At 43.7% G+C, this 23,494-nt stretch overlaps 1 protein-coding gene across 2 annotated transcripts in view; it reads left to right on the top strand.

The window, feature by feature from the left end:
- The first annotated feature begins 2,931 nt into the window (after nucleotides 1-2,931).
- The window catches only part of dag1 (dystroglycan 1), a 40,359-nt gene continuing 19,796 nt past the window's right edge, over nucleotides 2,932-23,494 (top strand). The window contains exon 1 of one of the 2 annotated variants that reach the window (XM_066671752.1): nucleotides 2,932-3,407. The gene's annotated coding sequence lies outside the window, so the exon portion shown is untranslated. Of the gene's footprint in view, nucleotides 3,408-12,999; nucleotides 13,025-23,494 lie in introns of those variants that run through there. The other variant, XM_066671753.1, reaches the window with a different exon arrangement.

The raw sequence follows: 23,494 nt of genomic DNA, 5'->3' as shown, positions 1-23,494 counted from the left end.
TGCCTCTGTGTCACTGCTGGAAACCATCACCTTTAACTCCATGACTTCAAATAAAACCAGATTATTTCTGATTCCAGACCATAAACTTATTAAACTAACGTCTATATTCACGGAAACACCTGCACATTCACAAACCTCACACTAAAATCGCATCTTTAGAGCAACATTTTCGGCAGAAAAAGCCACATGCCAAGGAGCTCACGAATGCCATTGTTTTGTTATTTTTTTCCCTCGTCCTTGTCGTCATTTTTAATACCTTAAGTGAAAAAGCAAATAGGATTTGAAGCCCTGCGAACATGAATGCTCTCAGGGACTTTGCTTTGTCACTTTACGTTAGCCACACTCAAATGGATTTCCCCTAACGTATAACAGCGCTGTGCTGCAGGTTATATACCCCTCTGGAGTGCCTTGATTATTTCATCACCCTCTAACACAGAAGAACACGGTTCCTTGTGACCTATGTGACCCAGAACGTGCTGAATGTGATTAATATTTCGGATTTTTCTGAATAAATTATTTTGAATTTTCGACCTATGCAGATATTCATAGCTTTTCGTACGTTGACCGAGTACTTTGTAGAGGGTAACCACATCACCGTCTGTTTATTTGATCCCTAAAAAGGTTTCAACACACTTTTAAAGCAAGTGCATCATGGGAAACTTATTATTTCTTTCCGTCTTTTTAAAAATCTTTAAAATATATCCAAAAAAAAAACATCAAAAAGAAAGATGAGGCTTTTATTTTGACGATGATATATTTTACTGCTGAGATACGTGTCACAGTCACTCATTTTCTCCCAAAATTCTTCGTCACGCCATGAAACATCTGTTATACTGACACCAAGTGGCTTGGGTGTGTAAGAGATTCAGCACAAAAGATAATTTTAAAATGGCTGCCACCATGTAAGACCCACTCTATGAGAAATAAATTTGTTAAAACTGTCAAGTGCCCCACAGAAAATTGAATATTTTTTATTTGCTTTTAAAAAAATAAGAGCCTGCTGCATCTTCTACATATTTTTGAAAATGCAAAATGTACTATTCATGCTCCAGTCTTAAACTAACTTTTATAAACAACCGGATTTATTTTCAATGACACTGTGATGTCACAAAACCAAACATATTTACATATATCCACCTTTTCATGTGGAAATTATTATTATTATTATTATTATTATTATTATTATTATCAGTAATAGCAGTATTATTATTATTATTATTATTATTATTATCATCATCATCAGTAATAGCAGTATTATTATTTTATTATTATTATTTATATAAAATTTACCACAGCATTTGGACAAGCATTTGTGACGAATAAGTTAAATACAACATAAAATGTGAATGAAAATTATTTATAGTAGTAATTATTAAATAGTATAATGTAAATATGAGTGTATTCTCTGTGGGTGTGTATCCTCTGTGGGTGTGTATTCTCAGTGAGTGTGTATGTGGGGTATTAAAAATCATCCCCTTTGACCATAAGCATGTTTTCATAACAACCATGATTTATAAGAATTAATGTAAACATCATTTTATTTCAAAGTAAATAAAAAAACAAATAAACTAATGTCTGAGTGACAAGCCACAAACAGCGAACCGAGTCCCCGTCTCCGAGCGGAGAATATTGTCTATCAATCTTTGGCTTGAGTGTCGTTTTCATGGCTTTGGAGAATCAGAAATCCCACCCTCATCAATCACCTGTCCACAATCTGAGATCATTTCCTGTAAATAGGATCTTGGACACTGTTGGGGACATTTGACCTTATTAAAGTTTGGCCTTATTGATCTGTGCTCACCCTAGGCTTTCTTTTAGACGGCACCCAGAAATGGGCGGATATTGCCTGTAATGCGGTCTGGGGACCTCCACCTGAGTGCCGCAGAGTTGTATCTACTGTAGAAACTTCAGATCTATTGCTTGAGTTGTACTTTTACAGATTCCCAATTGAGTCTTACCCCCTGCGCCCTGGTTTCTAACAGAAGCTGGAGTATTATGGCTCTGAACATTACCGTGTTTTATGGTGTTAAAGGCACACTAGGGAAGATTTGGTATTTTTGCTCCTGCACTCGACCTACAGTTGCCGTTTGCAATTGACTTTTATGGCACTGTCCTGCAATTAAGGGGGCGGGGTTTCCTACCATCCTCCAAAATTACATAGTGTAGTTTCTGCAGTACACAGTTTGAAAACCACAACAGAGGCTCTTTTCTCCCTGTTACAGCTCAGTGGATCATCACGATGGAAAAATGGAAAACCAGGGTAAACCCTCAATATCCTCAACATTGTGAAAAAAAAAATGTGAATTTGAAGTTGCAACAGGAGGCAGTGGATCAGACACAGCAGTGCTGCTGGAGTTTAAACCCCTCAGTGTCTGGACCGAGAACAGTCCACCGACCAAAAACATCCAGCCGACAGCGTCCTGTGTCACTGATGAAGGACTAGAGGACGACCAACACACACTGTGCAGCGACAGATGAGCTACTGTCTCTGACTTTACATCTACAAGGTGGACCAACGAGGGAGGAGTGTCTCACAGAGTGGACAGAGAGTGGACACAGGGTTTAAAAACTCCAGCAGCACTGCTGTGTCTGATCCACTCGCTCCACCACCACGTCAGTGTCACTGCAGCGCTGAGAATGATCCACCACCACATGCTCTGTGGGGGTCCTGAGCGCTGAAGGACAGGGGGAAAGGGGCTCACAAACTATGCTCCTGTGTGGTCAACGGAGCTGAGAGAATGGACAGTGAGGTCGTTTTAGAAACCCAAACCCTGTGAATGTAGAGTGTGTGTAGAGCAGTGGTGTGTGTGTGTGTGTGTGTGTGGAGGAGTGGGTGGAGTGAAGGAGAAATAATAACCGCCTCTTCTCTCCTCGGAGAGGAGGAGAAAGGGCCGAGTGACTTCACCGTGTGTATTCAAAGCTCAGCTGCTGCCTCGGTTTGCAGTAGCTTGCTGGTGGAGGAGCTGGGAAGAGGAGGAGACCTGCTTTGAAAGGAAAAGAGAAAGAAGAGAAACCCACTGTTTCTGAATTAAAGCAGCGCGGTGGCGAGGGGAGGACGAGGCTCTGCTCCTGGACAAACCACGACATGTGATTGCCTTCGCTTCCCCAGCATTTACTTTGTTTTTTCCTTTTTATTTAGTCTTTTTTTCCACGCTGTGAAAGTAGGAGTTGCTTGACTGTGTGTGCTTTGTGTGAAACGGTGGATTTTCTCTGAAGAACACGAGGAAGGAACCCAGAAAGTGTTGCAATAAAAGAAAAGCCTCTGGAGTTTGAAAGGCGTTGAGATTCAGAGTGAGAAATTGAAGGCTACAGCGCGTCGACCTGTTTTATTCGTCGCTGGATGTTTTCTGTCCTGTAATCTCGGAGAGAAGACACGGTGAAGGGATGTGTACCCAGTTTTGGCAACGGTTAGTTTATTTTAACCCTTTTTATTATCACTAAATCACTGCTTTTAAAGAGGTTTTGACCTGGTTTAACCACTCCAGATTGACGCTCACTCGCTGGCCTGACTAGTCTAAGTCCAGACTAAGGAATCCGTAAGAGCGCTTAGTTTTGTGCAGCTTTAGACCGAGAGAAAACTGAAAAGGAGATGCAGTCACGGCGATTTAAACTGATTTAAAAATAGAAATACATTTTAGATACCAGTGAGACGTCGGGTGACAGTGGAAGGAGGTAAGAAAACTGAGTTACAGCCGACACTTGTCGCCAGGGCTGTGCCAGTGTGTCTTTATTTAGCCGTTTCATTGCCGTGATCTGCTTGGCTCAGTTGAGGCTGGGTTCACATTCACCACAGCTTTCTACATAGCGCGCTATCTAGGGCTTCAATTTACTGAAATGTACATCAAATATCGCGTGATATATATATGTATTCACGGCTAATGTGCGTTTTGGACGTAAACAGTGCACAGTCTCTGTCTATAAGCCTTAAAATATCTAAACATAAGTGTCCTTGGTAGGGAGCATTGTGCGGTTAGAGACCGAGCCTTCCGATGTTTGTCCTCTAGTGAAGCTAACTAGCTCTGCCCAGGTTAAGTGAACAGGTGTTAGCACGTTAGCTAGTAATAGCTCGGCGACGGTGTGTTGTTGTTTAACAGATTGAAACCCCTTTAAACAGCTGTGTGATCTGTTTTAATCCGTATTAGTGTTATGTTTTGGATACGTACACATACTGTCCTAGGTTGAATCTTGTCTCCTCGTTCGAATTCAGAGTTCCACCTTAAGAGCTGAAGTATCAGACGCACAGTTTTAAGGTGGAATGGGAAATTCGGCAAAATAAGCCAAGTTCAGGTTAAATTAGGTTGGCTTTACATCTAGACAGTGTGTAGTCTATGTGTCTTTATTATAAAATAACACAATAATCTCGCCACAAAAAATCAGAGAGAATGTTTGACCACAACCACATTTGAGGTGAAGGTGAAAGCAGCCCGAATGCTGTATAAACCTATGGGTCTAACGAGTTATAATAAAGTTGTTATGACATTATCATGGTATAAGATACTTGGAAACGTTTAAGGTCGTCGTTGGCGTACATAAGGAAGCCGTAGGCTTGTGTAGCTCTCCGTACAAAACCCTTTTTCGATACACTTCTTGTATAATTTCTTCAACCTATTCCTCCTACGTGGGTGTTAAAGACTGAAATGAGAATGAGATGAACCCCCGTGTTTCTGTGGTGTGTGCAGTCGCCCTTTTCAATCATTTTGCTTGACATTTCGATATTTTACGGTGTGTGTCAGGGAAAGGAGGCACAGCAAAAAATACCTGGAGCTGCTTCGTCCTGAAGCTGTTCTCCACGGCTTTAATTCGACTGTGGAGAGGGTCACTGCGGTACTGATGTGGTATCAGTGTGTCCTGGGTCTTGGCTTTGCTGTTTGATGTATTTATCATGTTTATTATGTTCATCACGTCTGGCTCTCCATGGAGACATTTTAAACCCCTTCTTGTTTTCTGAGGCATGCAATAAAAAAAGAAAACACAGACTTTAAATCTGCTAAAATGTCACTGCACTGATTTAGTGGCGTCTTGCTGAATTAGGATTCACCGTAAACTCGTTAGTCTCCTTTCTTTCAGTGTGTGAGAAAGCAACTGAAGACTGGATAGGGAACGAGTGTTTTAATCACACCTTGTTGGGGTGGGAACGTGTGATTAACGTTAGCTTTGCTCAAGCTGTTCTTACACACACACACACACACACACACACACACAAGGGCTCTGGTGGATGTGCATATTCCATTCAACCAAACTGTAAATCATTGTCTTGCTCTACAACTGCTGTCTGAAGCTGAAACTTAAGCAAAAGCTGGTTAACCCAACGCCTGGTTATGATTTTAGTATACTACTGTAAACTTGTATAAGTAATGTCCCGTAAACCCCCCTCATTTGTAAATCCAGTGTTTAACCTGTGGTGTGTGTGCTGTTGCTTTCATGCTAGAATGTGTGTTCGCGTCCAGAGTCATGACTGAGAGTATTTCTGGTTAGAAACTGCAGTCTCAAATACACAGATTCTGACCGCCAGAGTTTCGTACCTCACACATTTAAGGAGCCAATCCCTTTCTGAACCAGGCCTGTGGGGCGGGGCTTTCTAACTGCAGGCCAGCAGTGGAAATAGAGGCAGGGACCAACGGCATATTCCTCGAGCTGTGTACTGAATGAAGACATGACGGTGTACAGTTACAGCTGAGCCATTTTTAAGTCGTTAGGGGACATTTATCTCTGGAATAACTTCTAAATCTGTCATTTTGATGAACAGAGATGAGTTTTAGGTGTTTAATCCATGACCAGAGGATGAATTTAAATGAAAAATCTCTTGCCTATTTTAATAACATTAGATTAAAATGGTTATAAAGTAGTGCAGGGGATATCTGAGCGTGTGCGAGAGTGGCTGGCTCCCACTAGTATCTGTGGTTCTGCTTTTGCAGATTGTGCTTTTTGAGATCCTGGTCAATGCCTTGTAATATTTCCAGACATTTGACATTTTGTGTATTTGGTACAACAGCAGCATCCACCTCGAGAGAAGAGCGTTGTCCTGGTTCACGTGATTTACGCCATAGAATTGAAACTAAATCAGTCGATTTGATGGTGCAACCTTACAGTGAACCGAGATAAACGTCCAGAATAAGATCTCGCCTGATCTTAATCTCTTTTTCTTCGTGTTATTGTACATTAATTAATGAGATTTGAACAGGAATAACTTCATATGATGTTTTATCTAATGCTTTATTAATTGTTTATTTGAATCTAGAAGCATTTAGAGTAATTTCCGAGGATAAAAATATAGACAGTTTTTTAGTTGACGTCCCTTGAACGAGGTTAAGTTCTGTTTAATTTCCATTATTTAAGATTTAATCAGTTTCCTCCTGTTTCTGGAGCTTGGGTCTTGGGAAACACCATTTTGTACTGAATCTGGATCAAAACATAGACGTTACACAGTGTAACAAAGAAAAACACTGTATATTTGTGTAAATGAAAATCCGAGCTTGTTCTTCAGCGCTGTTTACAGTGAAAAGACTGTGTTCACGAGAGAGAGAGAGAAAGAGAGAGAGGGGGAGGCTTTAGGAGAAAGAATTCAGGAATCCGTAATCCTCCTTAAACACTGTATTAAGGTCCGCTTTATTCAGCGAGAAACAAAGGAAAGTTGATGCTGAAATATATTATTCTTTGGAAGGCTTTACAAATTGAGGGCTGGTGTTACAGGAGAAAGACTGTGTGTGTGTGTGTGTGTGTATTGTTGTATGCCTCTGCCTGTAGGCGCTGTTGGCCTGGCCTATATGTTCCTGTGCAGTAGTTCTGTTTTGGCATGTAGGCTGCTCCGTGTTGGCATGCACATGGACTATTTTCTGCCAGCTCCCTCTTTCCCCCTCTGGGGACAAACTAGAGGAGGTGGGATAAAATTAGAAGACAGGCATAAGTTTCCTAATATCTCCTCTGTCTTTACCTCCCCTCCTCCTCCTCCCCTTTTTCTGCTCTCAGGTGTATGACGCCACTACAGATTGTGTTTCACACACTGGCCCTGCTTTCTCAGTGGTTTAAAACGCCCTGCGCAGGTTGTGTTCCTTGGCACAGGGTCGGTCCTGCACCAACTCTCGAGCAAGCTGTTAAAGATGGTGAACGAGTGAATGAGTCTGATTTGCTACGGGTGTCCTCGGCGTAATTATGACGGTGTTGCTGTGGCTCTCGAGGCTGTTGCGGAGTAGTGTACCGGAGCGTACGGATATTCAGGGGTATCGATTGGTTTTGTCTTGAGAACAACCTTCTTGTCTGTGTAATTGCGTGCTCGTTCACGGTCTTCCTCCTTTTTCATTTCTATTAGAGCGGGAGCAAGGACCAAATTATACATCAGCCCATTCCAGTGCGCATTATCTGCCATAATATAGACCCGCTATTAATTTCTTAATTTCTGAATTCCTACGTTCAGTGATTTAGCTCGCCACAGCTGTTATAGCAGGCACTTATTTGCGTTCGCGTCCTCCTTTTGTGATTTGTAGCCTCTCTGTGTTGGACTCAGATGGTCAGACTATTCCTGTGGCTGTTTGGAGGAGTTTGGGCTGGGTCCGGGTTTCTCTTTGTGGGTCTGGACTTCCTCGACGTTGGGATTGAAAAGGAAACAATGACCATGAGCTTTAATGATGAGGTCTTTTAAGCCTCTTCTGGGATCACAAGCCTTTCTGGATCTGCAGCCCTCATTCGTGGTCGCTCATTTAGGGAGGGCAAAAGTAATTCAAAGTAATGACATAATGACTAATATTATTGTTATATTCTGTTCTGTCCTCGGCCCGTAAACATCATCAGGAGCTGAGTGTGCTTTTTGGAGGACACTCTGCCAGGTCTGTAATGCAGCCATTTTGTGTTTCTGCTTGTTTTGCTGTTAATGTAACATTCATTAACTAAAACGCTGCTCCGTGTGGGTGTAGCGTTCTCAATAGTATCAAAAACATTCACTCTCTTTCATGGAGACGTCTGTCACTGATCAAATTAGGCATCTGTATGTCTCATTTGTAGGGTTATTATATCATTATTTAGTATTTTTTGTTTTTGAAGTAAATGTTTAAAGTAAAAAAGTGGTAGTTAACATATAATACATTTCGGATCTGTTTGCATCTACACTTTAAAGTGGACGTGGAAAAATCTCTTGTTTTGTTTAATGTCTGATGTCAAGTGCGGAGACTCAAAGTGCCCCGCCCCCTCGTCTGAGCCTGTCCAATCGCAGGACTGGGCCCACGTTTATTTGAGAACACAAAGACGTGGTTAAACGCCCCCAAACAGACACAAACGAGAGCACTGAGTAAAAACAGAGAAGAAAGAGAACCGAGTGAAAACAGCTAAAAAACCAGAGCTTCTGCTCCTCGCTCCTCACTGCTGTGCGCTCGGGGTCGGGGTGAACAGCGAGTGGCTCATTATCATTTAAAGGAACAGGTGCTGAAAGCGGGCGTTCTGAACAGGGGCTGTTTACACAGGGGGAGAACACTGCTGTGGGGTTTGGACCAAAGCAGGTCACAGACGTTCAGAAGAGGGCTTTAAGCTGAAATATTAAAGCCATGTGCTGCTCAGTGGGTTCAGTTCAGGGGTTCCTCCAGTTCTGACCGTTCCACTGACCCTGCATTAAGTGAGTTTCAGGAAACGGCCTGCTGCAAAGTGAAGTGCGGTCCGCTGATTGTTGAGCCGTTTTGCTGGACCCGAGCAGTTAAGATGCTTCAGGATTTATCCCGCCACTGCCGTCAGCAGTCACGTCATCAATAATACGAGTCCGGCTCCGCTGCCCGTGCGCTTATGCTTCGCGGATGAAGTGGTTTGCCTTGGTTTGAGAGCAGCTTTTTATTTACCCATGTTTTCCTCATTCCAGCGCTCTGGCCGCCTTTTGTTCTCGGTGCATGCCAGAGGTTCCCTGTTCGAGGTTGTGCTGGAGAATTCGGTGGTGATTTTGAAAGTGATTCTCCCCAAGGTTGATTATATTTTTTGCTCACTCATGGTTGCAGCGGATTGTTTGCGATGTGCAGTGACTCTGGGGCGGTTTATGTTTCAGCACAAAGAAGGATCAACAATGGACTAATGTCTACAGTTGCTGGATGTTTCAAACCAGTATTTGACAGTATACTTTGTGCTCTGGACTCATGTTCTATTCATTTTTATCGCATTTCTAACCTTGAATTTAATAAGCCAGTGGTCCCCAAACATTTCTACTGTACCCCCCTTTGTAGGCGAGAATATTCTCAATGTCCCACATTAAAAATGTGTAAATAACTGACACTTCTTAAAAGAGACTTGCTTTACACCTCACTGTGCTTCCCCCAGGGGGCGTGCCACCCACTTTGGGAACCTCTGTTATGAGCAAATGTTTTCTTAACGATGCTAATCCAAGTAGATCTAGCTCATGTCTCATCTGTTGATAGGTGCATGACAAATTCTGGATACTAGATCTGACTCTGACCCAAATCCTCACTACAGATTAAGGCTTGAATGATTTGGGGGAAAACGTCTAGCTGCAGTTTTTCTGTTCAGTGTCGTAGCTGTGATTTAAGTTAAAGTTATTGTCTATAAATGAAGGCCAAAGCTTGTTTTATCACCAGGGAGACCAAGAGTTATGGTTGTCATTTACCGCACTGTGTCTGTCTGCTTCAGGGAGTTAAACCTCTCTGTTTAAAACTAGTCTAAAACAAGCCAGAATTAAAACTGCAGCTGGTGTGGTATGAAAACTGCACTTGTACAAATTGTGATTTTGCTCTAAACACCATTCACCTTTCGGCCTGATATCACAAGGTGGTAGTTTTTTACCTTGTAATTATAGCTTGGAGTGTCATTGCTTCTCCATTCTTCTTCCCCCATTAATGAGTAAACACACCAGATCTTAACCGTGTTAAAATGTTGCTGTAAGTGTGTATTAATGAGGTTTTAAAGTAGATCTAGTTTTGTATTCGAGTAAAAGATGGTAACTGAAGTCCAGCTGAAGGATTATCTGAGTTCCTCGGATATCAGCCTCAAATTAAAGCCAACTCCCTTGCCGTAAATTTTGGTGTTCTGTATGTATTCCTGCTCGTTTGAAGCTGAAACAGGAGTCATATCTGTTCAGTTAGTCATAGTTCATGCTTGTATTTCAGGTGTCGTTTATCGAGTGAATAACCCACATTGCTTTGTACATTTGCACTGACTCAGAAGCTCTACAAGCGAAGCGGAAAAAAAAGGGTGTTGGCGAGCAGTGACCTCTTTTTTTTCCCACTGTGAGCTAATGTTAGCCCTCAGTTTTTGCCCCACTTGGGTTTAAAAATAGAAATAAAAAGAGAGCCACAGCTTCCTATAGGTGACGTATAGGCGAGTTAATGATGAAACACTGTAGTCAGAAGCCCGCGGTGCCGCCTGGATCTTCAGAAATGAAGTCCTTCAACACGGCTTTTCATTTCGACCTAGAGGCAAGGAGCTCTGAGATTCCCCAGTCAGGGTGTGTTCCTACCCTCCCTCCACCCCCCCGTACACAGCTTCTTTGTTTCATAATCAGACATGTAAGCTGGAGTCACGATTGGATTTGAGATTAGACGGCGCAGGGCAGGCAAACACAAGCTGCGGTGTGCGGCAGGTTCTGCGTGCTCGGAGCATAAGAACCTCTTTCTTCACGCACACAGGCCTTGTTTATTTTCCTGTGAGCGGCTCCAGCCTTTTGAGGCACTGTCTGCGGCAGCACAGCGGCGTGCAGGAGCTCGCACTTCAATTGCAGCCTAACCTAGATTTCTGTAGTAGCGCTTGTAAATAACCCGAGGTTCTGTTTTAAGGGAAAGGGGGGGGGGGTGCAGGAGCAGCGCATCCTACATACTGTATGATCACATAACAGCTGCAACATCTGCAGGCATTCAGTGTGTTCAGAAGGGCGTTTAACTTCGGCAGGACGCGTACACGCTTGATAAAGTGGGAGTTATTTATGCTGAGTCCTGTGTAGAATGGTTTGGGAGGAAGGGTTGTGTTCATGTGGAAGAGGTTCTTCATGTTGATGAAGTGTTCTATTTAACACCTTTTTTGGAAGTGGCTCTAAATAGCAGCAAACACTTGTTTTCGATTGTAACAAGATGCAGAACCATAAAAGGAGAACACATTTTGGTGCTGTATTGAATCATTTTTAAAAATTGTGCATGCCTAGAACCACATACATGTTTTTCATCTATCTGAAAACCACTCCACCATGCAGAGAACCACTCCAGAACCATTCTATAATTTCCAGAACACACAGAAAGAGAACCGTTCCAGACATATTCCACTATGGAAAGATACAATTCAGAACCAGTCTACCACAAAACAAATAGTTTCAGAACCATTCAACCTGGCAAAGAAACATTTTTCAATATGAAGAACGGTTCCAGAACCACTCCAGAGTAGTTCCACGAACCAAAAGACATTTCCAGAACCAATTCAACGTTACAGACGCATTCTACCACAAAAATTGTCTTTTTCAGATTCATTTCAGCATGCGGTTGTAAATACAGAACCCTGTTTCTAGGAGTGTACGGTAGAGAACCTGTGATTAAAGTCCTGATAAAACCTACTGAAGTCTCTGAGTGAAAAAGACAGTGGAAAAATAATGGACGAAGCAAATTACACTGGAATAAGATTCATAACATTGAGCACAGACAGTTCCACCAGCGTAGTGTCAAGATTAATTAACAGTGTCTTCTGGAATGAAAAGGACAGAAATGTTAATGAGGCATTTCATTGATTTTGTTTGGTATTGTTATGTTTGGTCTGAACTGTAAACAGGTCATTGATGGAATGGCTTCATTTGAGAAAAACGAATACGAACAGAACCCAGAGCTGAGGAACCGGACCGGTTCTGAAGTATAAACCTGTTAAAGCCCTCACAGAATGTTGTTGTTTTCGTTGTTATTAAATGACTTGTCTAAAAGCAAGTAGATGTCTCTAAAGGCTAAACTACTACATGAGGACCTTTTTAAAACCTAAGACCTCCTCGTGCCACCTTTAGACTCTGTGGCAGATGGTGTAGCAACACTGCGTGAGATTCTCCTGTGTTCTCAAATACGTCTCTTGGTTTAAAACCACAAGGTTGACGGCAACAAAGTCTGGAACAAACCTGGCCTCGTCACGAGGTTCTGCCGTGAACTGGCTCAGCCGCCCACCTTTGAGAAACAGTATCCTAATTGTTTGGAATTATCCACTGCTTGTGCTCAGGGCTGTAATGGGCAAAAATTGGCTGCGAAATTGGTCAAACCGGATCAGCGTTGGCTTCAGCGCCTGTGCTGTTGGCCTTGGACACGTCAAAGAAAAGCTACCAACTACCGACTCCTTCCATCAGACTTTCTGCTGCATCAGAAGCGATCCTGTTTTTGTAATTTACATTAACATTTAATACATTTAATAAAACATGTAATAAACATTTTGAAAGGCAGATGGCTGAGAGTAGACACATGACCTTGCAGTTTCGCCTCCGTGAAACATTCCCGCATTGCCATGATAAAGCCACTTTTCAGGGGCGTGAATGCCAGGATCGGTGCTGGAAAGATCACCTTTGTCTCACCCACTGAATTGTTTTATTTCTTCCTCTGAAGTCCATGCTTATTTGTACAGCGACATTGGAATGCACCAACTATCTGTATTCTGGAGAAGGTGAGGTTCGCTGGCTTTCTTCACTGATTCTGCAGTACTTTTGTGTGGCTCAGTTTATTGAGTGCATGCTGTAGACTCTGGCCAGACTGCAGAATAACTAGCCCTTCTTATTTTCTGGCAGTTTCCCCCCGGCACTTCATATCTAGGCAGGAGTCTTTCTTCCACAATCGTCCAGCTTCGGTTAAGCTTCTGTGATTTGAGACCACCTCTGTTGACTGTTCCAATTAATGTTTGTCGGAGCCAGTTTGTGTTCAACTCGTGAATAAAGGTGTTTTCTCTCACTCTCTCTCTCTCTTTTATTTCCCCCCCTCCACCCCCTCCTCCAATCTAGCCAGGTCGAGGTGCTCTCTGACCTCTCTGCAAATTGTCCAGGTTTTCCTGAAGTGGGAGAGTGTCTGTTGTGATCTATCTGGAGTGCGCTGGAGAAGGGGTAATTGTTGAGTTGCCTACGCTGAGTTCAGTGAACCGGTAAAACCCCCCAAAGCCGGCATTGCCGCCACTGCTGCCCCCTCCCAGTCTCAGGGAGGGAAAGAAAAGGACCACCTGCAATTACTTAACAGATTAGGCTAGTGAACAGCAGGGGAAAGTGAGGGTGGTCATTCAGGGAAATGTCATTTGGATTCGGGGAAGCCTATTCATACCCACCTGTTCTCGCACAAAAGAAGCAGTCACATGAATGGCATGCGGTTTCACGTGGGCTCCTTTCAAAATTACCTTGGGGGAAATAATTTGCAGAGTGCCTGGGTTAATTGATAACCTATTAACCTAAAGATTAGGCTGCCACTTCTTTTTCGACCACATTTAAATGCAAATATCGGGTTTACAGAACAATGTCTGGGTTTGGTCTAAAGTACATTTGCCTTGAAGATTAGGCGACTGGGCTGTTCGTGGTTGGGTTCTGAAGGGCAGATGATGAAATGATTTGGGAAGTCACCTCCTCAAAGAAAAGGAAACACTAACTTGGATTTTAAAGCCGTCCTTATCTTAGATAACGAAAATAAGAGTCTAGACTGTTTGCCCCTCTGCAGACTCCTTGACCTGATTGCACCTTGATATCCTTTCAGCTCGCCGTCCTTGACACTGATCTCTGTTTGAATTTAATTTCAAACCTAAATGTGGCTCAGCGACCTGTAAGACGTCCTTCCTATTGTCTTTCATTTTGAAAAAGATTACCCAAGAAAAAAACAGTAATGAATAGCTCTAATGTTGAAACCTTGCTTTTGAAGTGGCACTGCCAAATGCGGGTCTCTTAGAAACATGACTTTGATGTGTTCTGTGCAGGACTGGGTCTCCTGGGGAGGTATTTTATTGGCAATTAAACCCCTCGGTTCAGATTGCGAAGTGAACACAACCAACTGGGTTTGAAATTCAGGGCATGAAACTAGACTCTCTTGGCCACTCCTGAAGAATCCAAAAGCGAATACTAAGGCTCTGCAAAGACGTTCCCCACAAACAGATGCTCATGCGACAAATTCTTAAATATGTTTGGGAGTGCTGGGGCTAATGGAGGCTTTCACAACCAGGCCCTTAGGAATTTGCCCCAAGCACTTGGTACTCGAAGTCTGACCACACACTAGACATTTGTGGTCCATTTTGGTGTGGTCAACTAACAAACTCATAAATGATGTACAGTAGAGAAAACAAAGACCACAAAAGACATGTTACTCACTAATCAAACCTCCCCACTGACTTTAAAAGCGGCTCTGACTGTGTTATATAAATTTGTGCTTACACACGGCTACTGCTGACGTTTCCTACATTTTAGATCTACAAACTGGCTTCAGAAAGCCATGCATGTTCAGGTCACCATGGCCAGCATTGCTTAGACCTGTCACTGTAATTACATTATTGACTTATCATGCCATACCTCAGTCATTTTTGCTGATCTTAGTGTTGCCCTGTATTTGCAGGCGTGGTTTTTTACATAAACATGAATGCCACCAATATTTAAGCCACTCACTCTATATCGTTTCGTTTTTTTTAATTAATATTTTGAATAATCAAATCTTCATTGCTTTTTAAAGTGCTATTATATCTTTAAATGGCTTATTCTGTGCTATTGGTCGAGGAAATTTGCATGTCACACTTTATCAAACTCAAACGTTTGGCTCCATCTGGGTGTTCAACAATTGAATCAGTCTCAGTGGTTAATTCCATTGAAATCATTGGGATTCCATTTTCAAATTCTCAGACTAAACTCTACCATGACCTCAGCTTAAGACGGAAGACTCCCAGTAGCCAGTATTATTGATTATAATATGTTATTGTATTATAATCAATAACGTAATTATGACAGAATTAGACTAACATCCAGATGTAAATATTCTCAATAACATTTTCCTGTTGAGAATTATTTGTATTTATTTATTTATCGACATAATTTGTTGTTACCCCGCTCCACTGGCGATCTCCTGACCTTTCGTCCTTCTACATTCACAGACACACGGCTGATCGTGCTTCTTTCACCCCTGAGCTTTCTAGGACTTATTCAGAATGAAGGTGGGACCTGGGAGAGCTCATAAAGTCAGAGAACTTGTATTGTTTCCAGGCGGATGCAGCTCGCTGTGCCCTGGGAGACTGGGAGAACCGAGCGGCGTTATTAGCCTAGAAGAGGTAATCATTAGATAGGGCTCATCTACCCCAGCAGCCCTCAAAATGTTAAACAGCCTTGACATGGGAGTCTTTCAGGGCTGGAGAGCGCAGCAGCCATTCTCTCGGCTCGTCAGAGAAGCGAGATGCAGGCTACAGATAAAGCCCCGGCCGGAGAGACGCAGAGCGGGAGGTGGAGACGGAGGGTGGGGTTAGACCAGGTTATGTGTTTGACGCTAGCAAACAATGAAATCTTCCACCTGGCCCTTAGCTCTGAGAGCGCTGACCCAGTAAATACGGCAAGGGCCTCGCTGGAGATGAGGACGGCACAGAGCACGGCCGTGCTACTTCTCACAGTTAAACAACAACGGCCATTTTTCACACTGACCACTGGCGATGCATCTGGACGCAGGGGACGGAGGGGGCTCTTTGTTTACACTCGTTTGTACAAGAGATAATCTGTGACTTCGGAGTTTCTAGGAAAGTCATAGGATTCATCGCCAAAGCTCATAATATCAACAAAATGCTGCTAGTATTGAATACATTTATCATTATAGATAAGTATTGTGGGTGTCATCAGCTCTTAAACAACATGCTTCAGTCCAAAGAAAACATAAACAGGGCAGTTATATTGGATTTGGAGCCTTGTATTAATGATGATAAAGTGATCCTCTTTGTGTATTTTGAAATACCATCACTCTCCAAAGAAAACCTCTATCCTCAATGTTTCACTTTACAGAAGAAGGGGAAAAAACCTTCTTAAATCATTTTTTCCCAAGAAATTTATCAGCGTTTCTATTGGTCCATTCATCATGAACTTTTCACACCGTGTGAAGAACTGTGCTGTGTTCAAATGAAGTAGATTTTCTTTGGGACAGAGACGATATGTTTATCTTTTACCCCTTTAATTCCAGAATAAGTGCAATCTTGATGCATTAATACATTTGTAGCTCCATAGCAGAGTGGTTGATGATGGAGGTAAAGCGGTGACAACTGTGTGGTGTGTTACAGGAAGAGGCTGTGGTTAGAGTTCATGACGAGGAAGAGCGAGCACTAAATATAAATATCCGTGTAACAGAGAGAAGTAGCTGTTAATTTGGCTGACGGCACTAAGCCTTGTGCAGGATTCCGTTTTTTTTTATCCCCGATTTGCCTCTTCCCCTCAAATCTTCAAGATCAAGCTCCCCATCTCTTCCCCAGGATCAGGAACTGACTGCAGATTATCTCCAGGTTTTGGGACCTTTCACAAGTCCGTCTTAAACTTCTGAAGTAATGTTGCAGTGTGAGAAAGTCAGAGATTGGTGTCGATCGCTGAGTTTACAGCTGGACAGTTTTCCTGAATCTGATTTTAAATCTTTCCCGTGTCGTGACAGAAGCTGAATACCGGTGTTACATGAGCTTTACCCTCCGAGACTGGTGTGTGTAGTGTTCTCAGCGTCACTGCGCCACTCGGTCGCAGGATTCAGGCGTGAAAACACGTGGTTTAGGGGTTGGCTTTTTTTAAATTGTTTGCCATATTTACTTTGTAAACAAGGATGGAATTGTGAAGCACAACAGCACCCCCTTGGTGAAGCAGCCCTTAAATGTGAGAGAGTATGTGAGAAACATTGCCCATTGTGGTGAAGCAGTGAGTGGAGTGTGTGAATGAGTGATTATGTATGTTTTTATGTATCAGTGGGTGAGTGAATGTATGTATTTCAGTGAGTGAGTGAGTGTTTTATAAACCAGTTCCATGTGGTGCTTCACAGAGAAAATGAAAATGCTGGTCTCGTGTGGCTTTTTCCTGGTTTCGAATGCGGCGGAGTGTCTGCGAGCCCTGGATGAGCCGTGTGGAGCTGTCTTGCAGGAGAAGGGCGTGGCGGTGGGATTCATGCACGTCTCGTTTGGCTCTTGGTTTCGCAGAAAGCTTTGGTGGGAGTGCAGCTGCATTTGTCCTGTGTAGTTGGTGAATGATGTATGATGGCAAACAACGTGCAGCCTTATCAGCGATGCACACTTGTACCAGCCAATGTGGATCCGCATCACTGTCCCATTGTAAGCTACAATTTGTCAGCTATTTGCTGTGTTGGAGCTCTGTAATTTGCCACTGCTTTCAAGTCTGGAGTGGGAACCTGTGGTTTTAGCCTGGTACAGTGCACTCTGAGCAGTGGGAGACTTTCTGTTTTGGAATCACCTGGAGCCGACTTCCACAAAGAGAGTCGGGATTTTCTTCCTGAGCGGACGCAGTGACTCCGAGCAGAAGACGCTCCTCTGTCTTTGAACATCTGGAAGTATTTTTTCATTCAGTGTTTGATTTAATGAGACATATTTTTTCCCCCCTTTGAGCAAACACGCAGTGGCCCGCGTCGTCGTCTCAGTGTCTGAGGCTGTAATCACTTCTCCTGGCGTCTGTGTCCTGAAGCTATATTTTAATCAGCTTTGTGATGAAGCGCGAGCTTCTCCCTCTCTCCAAACAGGTGGCTTTATTGCCTTTCATTGTCTAAACATCACACCTTACACAGTGTGGCCCGAGTTTACGCCGTGGGACGAGTTTGTTGATGTCTGCAGTGCGTGTTTGAACAGTTTATTGACTCCAGTCTTCGGTCCGAGGCGGGTCCGGCAGATGTGCTTCTGTTTAGACGGTTTAGAAGTTAACGTGTGCTTTGTAATTTTTACCTCCGCGGAGCCATCTGCTTCTCGGCGAAGGACGGTTGGGGAGGAGGGCGTCGAGGGATGGCTCTGTGCCGCACTCAGCACATGGAATCCACCTTGTCCTTTTGAAGCGCAGCGGCGCTCTCGCACCCGGAGAATCGCAGCTTTGATACGTGTGTGTCGAACACACACAGAGTGAAAATAGATTTGCTTCCTGCCACAGCACTGTACTGCGGTTTGTTCTGAGCAAACATCGATCTGCTTTGAAGTGTCTCGGTGTTTCTGGGCTGTGGCTTTGTGGCATCCTTGCACCCCCTTTTTCACGCCACACATACGTATGCACACACACACACACACACACACACACACACATATATATGCATGCATTTTGTCAGAAATTGTCTAGTGTAGATAGGAAGCCTGTGCTGCAGCATTTCCAGGCATCCACATGCCCCCCAGGGGGCCACACACACACACAAAAAAAAAAATTGAGATTTTAGCATTTCTTACTTTATACAGAGTTCTGTGCAAAAGTTTTAGACACAAAATGACATTTCAAAAGCTGTTTATCTGAGCAGTAAGGACTGGTTTTACAGACAGGGATTAAGCCTAGTCCTGGATTATATCCTCCTTAAATGGACTAGGCTTAATCCCTGTCTAAGAACCACACCTAAGAGTTAATTTTCTCAAAAATATACAAAAACAAACAAACACAGAATATAAGAATAAACCCAATCCCGTTATTCCCATGATTCCTTATTCTAACTTATTTTAAATAATAATAAGAATCAACTGCTACTGCTTCTGCTGCTAAATGAGGGTGCTATATTTATATTAGGGGTCTAGGTTTACATTTCTGGTCCCTTTAAACATTCATTCATTCATTCATTCATTCATTCATTATCTGTAACCCTTATCCAATTCAGGGTCACGGTGTGTCCAGAGCCTACCTGGAATTACTGGGCGCAAGGCAGGAAAACACCCTGGAGGAGGCGCCAGTCCTTCACGGGGCAACACAAACACTCACACATTCACTCACACTGACGGACACTTTTGAGGAAGGAAACCCACGCAGACACAGAGAGAACACACCACACTCCTCACAGACAGTCACCCGGAGGAAACCCACGCAGACACAGAGAGAACACACAACACTCCTCACAGACAGTCACCCGAAGGAAACCCACGCAGACACAGGGAGAACACACCACACTCCTCACAGACAGTCACCCGGAGGAAACCCACGCAGACACAGGGAGAACACACCACACTCCTCACAGACAGTCACCCGGAGGAAACCCACGCGGACACCGAGAGAACACACCACACTCCTCACAGACAGTCACCCGGAGGAAACCCATGCAGACACAGAGAGAACACAGCACACTCCTCACAGACAGTCACCCGGAGGAAACCCATGCAGACACAGGGAGAACAGACCACACTCCTCACAGACAGTCACCCGGAGGAAAGTCATGCAGACACAGGGTGAACACACCACACTCCTCACAGACAGTCACCCGGAGGAAACCCACGCAGACACCGAGAGAACACACCACACTCCTCACAGACAGTCACCCGGAGGAAACCCATGCGGACACCGAGAGAACACCACACACTCCTCACAGACAGTCACCCCCTTTAAACATACTTCACTTACATTACTCCCAGTGTAAAATGTGACTGCTCAAAACCGTATTTGTAGTTTGTTACTGTTCTTGTATTGTTGCACATTTTCACTCATACACTATGTATTCTCGTGTAGAATCATTTTCTGTAGCACCATGGCCCTGGAGGAGCTCTGTCTTGTTTCAGTGTGTACCGTACACACTGTATATGGATGAATCAACAGTAATGCATAAATAAATAAAAAAAACACTTGAAGAGAACAGGGATGGAGTGATCTCTCTCTCTCTCTCTCTCTCTCTCTCTCTCTCTCTCTCTCTCTTTCTCTCTCTCTCTCTCTCTGTTGTCATCCCCTTGCCCCAAGAAAAACACGACAAGCTGCTGCCCCTCTGTAGATCACTGACATGACGTCCTTCTCCACTGCTGCTGCTTTTAGTGCACACTTTCCCTGCTGTATTTCAGCACACGGCCTCAGAAATGACTGGTTTATGAACTTCTCTTTTACCAAAACAACAGGAATCGGCGGTTTCCTTGATCATGATTAATGTCTAAAGTACCCTACTGTTTTCTCTCTTATACTTTGGGAAGAAAAAGAGGGTTCTTCAAGGGTTTTCTATTGTTGGTGTCCAGCTTGTTACAACAGAACAGACATTTTTGGTGCTGTTTGCACTATTTTCATGGTGAGCTGGTTCTTCAGACTGATGGAGAAAGTAATATGTGGGAGTCATCGTTGCCTTTATTGAAGAGCACCTGAAGAGCCCTCTTTTTTAAGTGTGGAAAACAAAATACAGCTTCAAAGGCCTAAACGATTTGGGGGAAATTTCTAATTGCGATATTTCTGATCAATTTTTCAATTTCAATTATTAATTTTTATAAATGAAGTTCCCCGGGGACCATGAAGCTCTGGCTTTAAATCTGAGCATGGAGCGCCAGGTCCACATGGGTGTGGTCATGTCCAAGCTCAGTGTCTGGCTGCCTGTGATTGGTCTAAATCTGTTATAGAAGCTAAATTATTCCCTTTAAATCAATAACTTGATTTATGAAAAGAAATTGTGCCAATGGGCCTGGCTGTGTCACCTGAGCCTGTGTCTTCCTTCCTCATGCACCTACATCACTCATCTTAAGCCTGAGGGAGGGTGGGAGGGGGGTAGCAGTGATTAGCTGCTCCTGCCTTTAACACGCTGGCATCTTCTCTGTGTGAGCTCAACTGTTCATTCACAGGATCAGGGATTCACTCTCTCTGCAGCCGCTTGGTACAGAGCCAACGTATGTGTGTGTGGATGAGAGAGAGAGAGAGAGAGAGAGAGAGAGAGAGAGAGAGAGAAAGAGACCATCTTACGATTTAAACAGGGAGCCTCTAGTCTGAGCGAGATTTTCCTCGCTGATAAATCCAGGGTGTGATTGAGGATGTGTTGGTCCTAGGTATTAGAGCCGGAGTCATTCTTTGTCCTTGAGCAGAGGTGTAGCTTCTAACTTTTTCATCCACCGCCAGCCCCCTCTCTCTACACCCCCCCAATGCTATATTAACCACTGCTATATATTGCTTTTTGCAGATCATTTTTTTAATATTGTTGTATAGATAAGACGTCGCCTTGTGCCTTTTTCTCTCTCTCTGCTGTGACCTTGGCTGGGACTATTTTTTATCAAGATACGAGGTACAGAAGAGCTGTGTTTTTAGGGGGGGGGCGCCGGTGTGTGCAGTGGGTAGGGGGCTAGCGGGGTTATTTATAGAGCTGTCGATGATAAGGAAGTGAGATGAGACTTCACCGACACCAGTCTGGAGACTTCCAGCAGGTTCATGTACCACTCTCACTATCTATCTACGTGGAACATGTCTCTGGACCTATTTCTTAAGCTGGCCGGGTCCCAGAAATGCCCCCAGGCTGTGCTGAACTACCCACACTGTAAACCACACTAGGAGGTTAGTGAGGGGTGGGGGAGTGAGGGGGGTGGGGGGGTTGGTAAAGCTAAATGTGGGAGATTACCCTGACGTGAAGGTTGTTTGTCATGCCTGGTGGCAGCCAGGGTGGGCTGCGTTAGACAGCAGTTGGGGTGTGTCTGTGGCTGTGATGCTATGTTAGCAGCCCTGCTGTGCCAGCTGTCACTGCCTCCACCTGTCCATCTGTCGCAGACTCTGAGGATCTGATGGTGGTCTTCAGAGCTTCGGACTCTCCTGATAAAACACGCAAGAGCGGCAGAGTCTTTATCCCACACTCGTCTTGGAGCGATGCTGTAGAAGAACAATGTTAGGTTCCGTACAGAACCAGGTTTGTTTTAAAGGTTTAATAAAATCACCACTCGAACACACATTTGAAATTTATCAGCAAAAATGGTTCTTTATGGAACCAACATAAAGGTTCTTCTATGATATCGCTCACAGAACCCGTGAGCATCTTTATTTTTATCTTCTGACCACAGAGGAGCACTTTGTAGTTCTACAATAACAACGTGTAGTCCATCTGTTGCTCCACAAACCGTGTTAGCTTCCTTTCCCCTGTTCTTCTGTGGTCACCTGTTGAAGTGGATCAGACACAGCAGTGCTGCTGGAGTTTTAAACCCTGCGTGCACTTACTGTCAACTCTGTTAGAAACATATTGGTCATTGGTTCGCTGCTGAGAAGCTTTCATCCAAAGCTCTGTATTGGTCCTGGGCCCTGCTAGGGTATGTGTGTGTGTGTGTGTGTGTGTGTGTGTGTGTGTGTGTGTGTGCTATAAAAAACAGCCAAGGACAGCTTACAATTTCTTTCTCTTTCTTAAAAATAACATTATACAACATATATACACTGCTGTAAAGGCTAATTCCAGCATAAATAATTTGCCATTAATGCTGCACTTGTCCATTTTGGGGTCACTTGCCCTCTGCAGGTGTAATAACAACTGATGCTTGTTGACATAGGCTCTAAAGATAGATAAACAGGTTGGTCGGAGCTCAGGAACAGCTTGCGTAGGTGTGGTGTGGCTTGGACCACTGTTTTTTTTACTTCACGTTACCGTTAAAATTTAACGTTTGAAACTGGATTTACAGCGACAGACGACAGATTTCAAAACTCTTAACTTTGGCAGGAGCTTGAACTCCTTGGAAAGGTCAAGCAGATGGATTCGCCTTCACTTCCACATGCTTGTTTTGATGCTGGGCTATTTCTGGATCACCGTGATTTTAACGCAGCTCATCAGATGTAATTAGGAAGGTCGCAGCGTGCATTTTTTTTTGTTCCTCGTCGGCCGAGATGTTCCTGGAGGTAGTTGTGATGTTTTGACAGTACGTTGAGAAAGGGAAGTCACCTCGTCTGAGAAATTGCCTGGGAAGGCTTTTTAAGGCGCAGTTCTTCAAGAAGGTTTAAGGATATTATTCGAAGCTCTCGTTTTGAGATGACCGCCAGGATCTCCATATTCCCCGGGGCGGTCGTTTAGTTATTTCAAGAAGCATTTGGACGAGTGGCAAAGCGGCGGAGCTTTTAAATCTACTAAGCCCAGGCTACCGCCTGGATGTAGCTGTTCTTATTTGTCTGCTCAGGCCTCATCCGCCCGATCCCAGCTCGTTTTCCTTAATCATTTCCAGTGTCCTAATCTGGCCGAGATGTCCGACTCTGTAACAGCATCCCCTTAATAAGCACCCCGGAGAGTCAGGTCTGGACCAGAATGTAAAGGTTTCTAATTTTAGTCAAATGTAATTATCCCTGATACCTACAGATTCCAAGGGGTTTAACAATAATTGCATTTCTCCCTTGCCGCTGTATTAATAGACACACACACACACACACACCCAGTGTTGCAGTGATATAATTACAGAGATCTGAAGAGGCTCGACAGAGGAACATAGCCAAGCCCCACGTGAGCTGTAGCTCTTCAGAAAAGAGCTGACGACTGAGTTTACACAACTCTAATCAAAGTGGACATGTGTTCCACTGTGTTTGGGAAGAAATGCCTTTCCCAGGATTGTTTCCCCATGGCTTATTCAGCTTTGCCCTGATTTAAAAATGCCATGCTAGGCCTTCAAGTGCTTCCACGGCCCTTTTTGTTCTAATGAACATTCTTACGACTAGATCTCTATTCCT

The sequence above is a fragment of the Hoplias malabaricus genome, chromosome 5 (assembly GCF_029633855.1).
Source record: "Hoplias malabaricus isolate fHopMal1 chromosome 5, fHopMal1.hap1, whole genome shotgun sequence".
Classification (NCBI taxonomy): Eukaryota; Metazoa; Chordata; class Actinopteri; order Characiformes; family Erythrinidae; genus Hoplias; species Hoplias malabaricus.
This window is presented reverse-complemented; position numbering and strand designations above follow the sequence as displayed.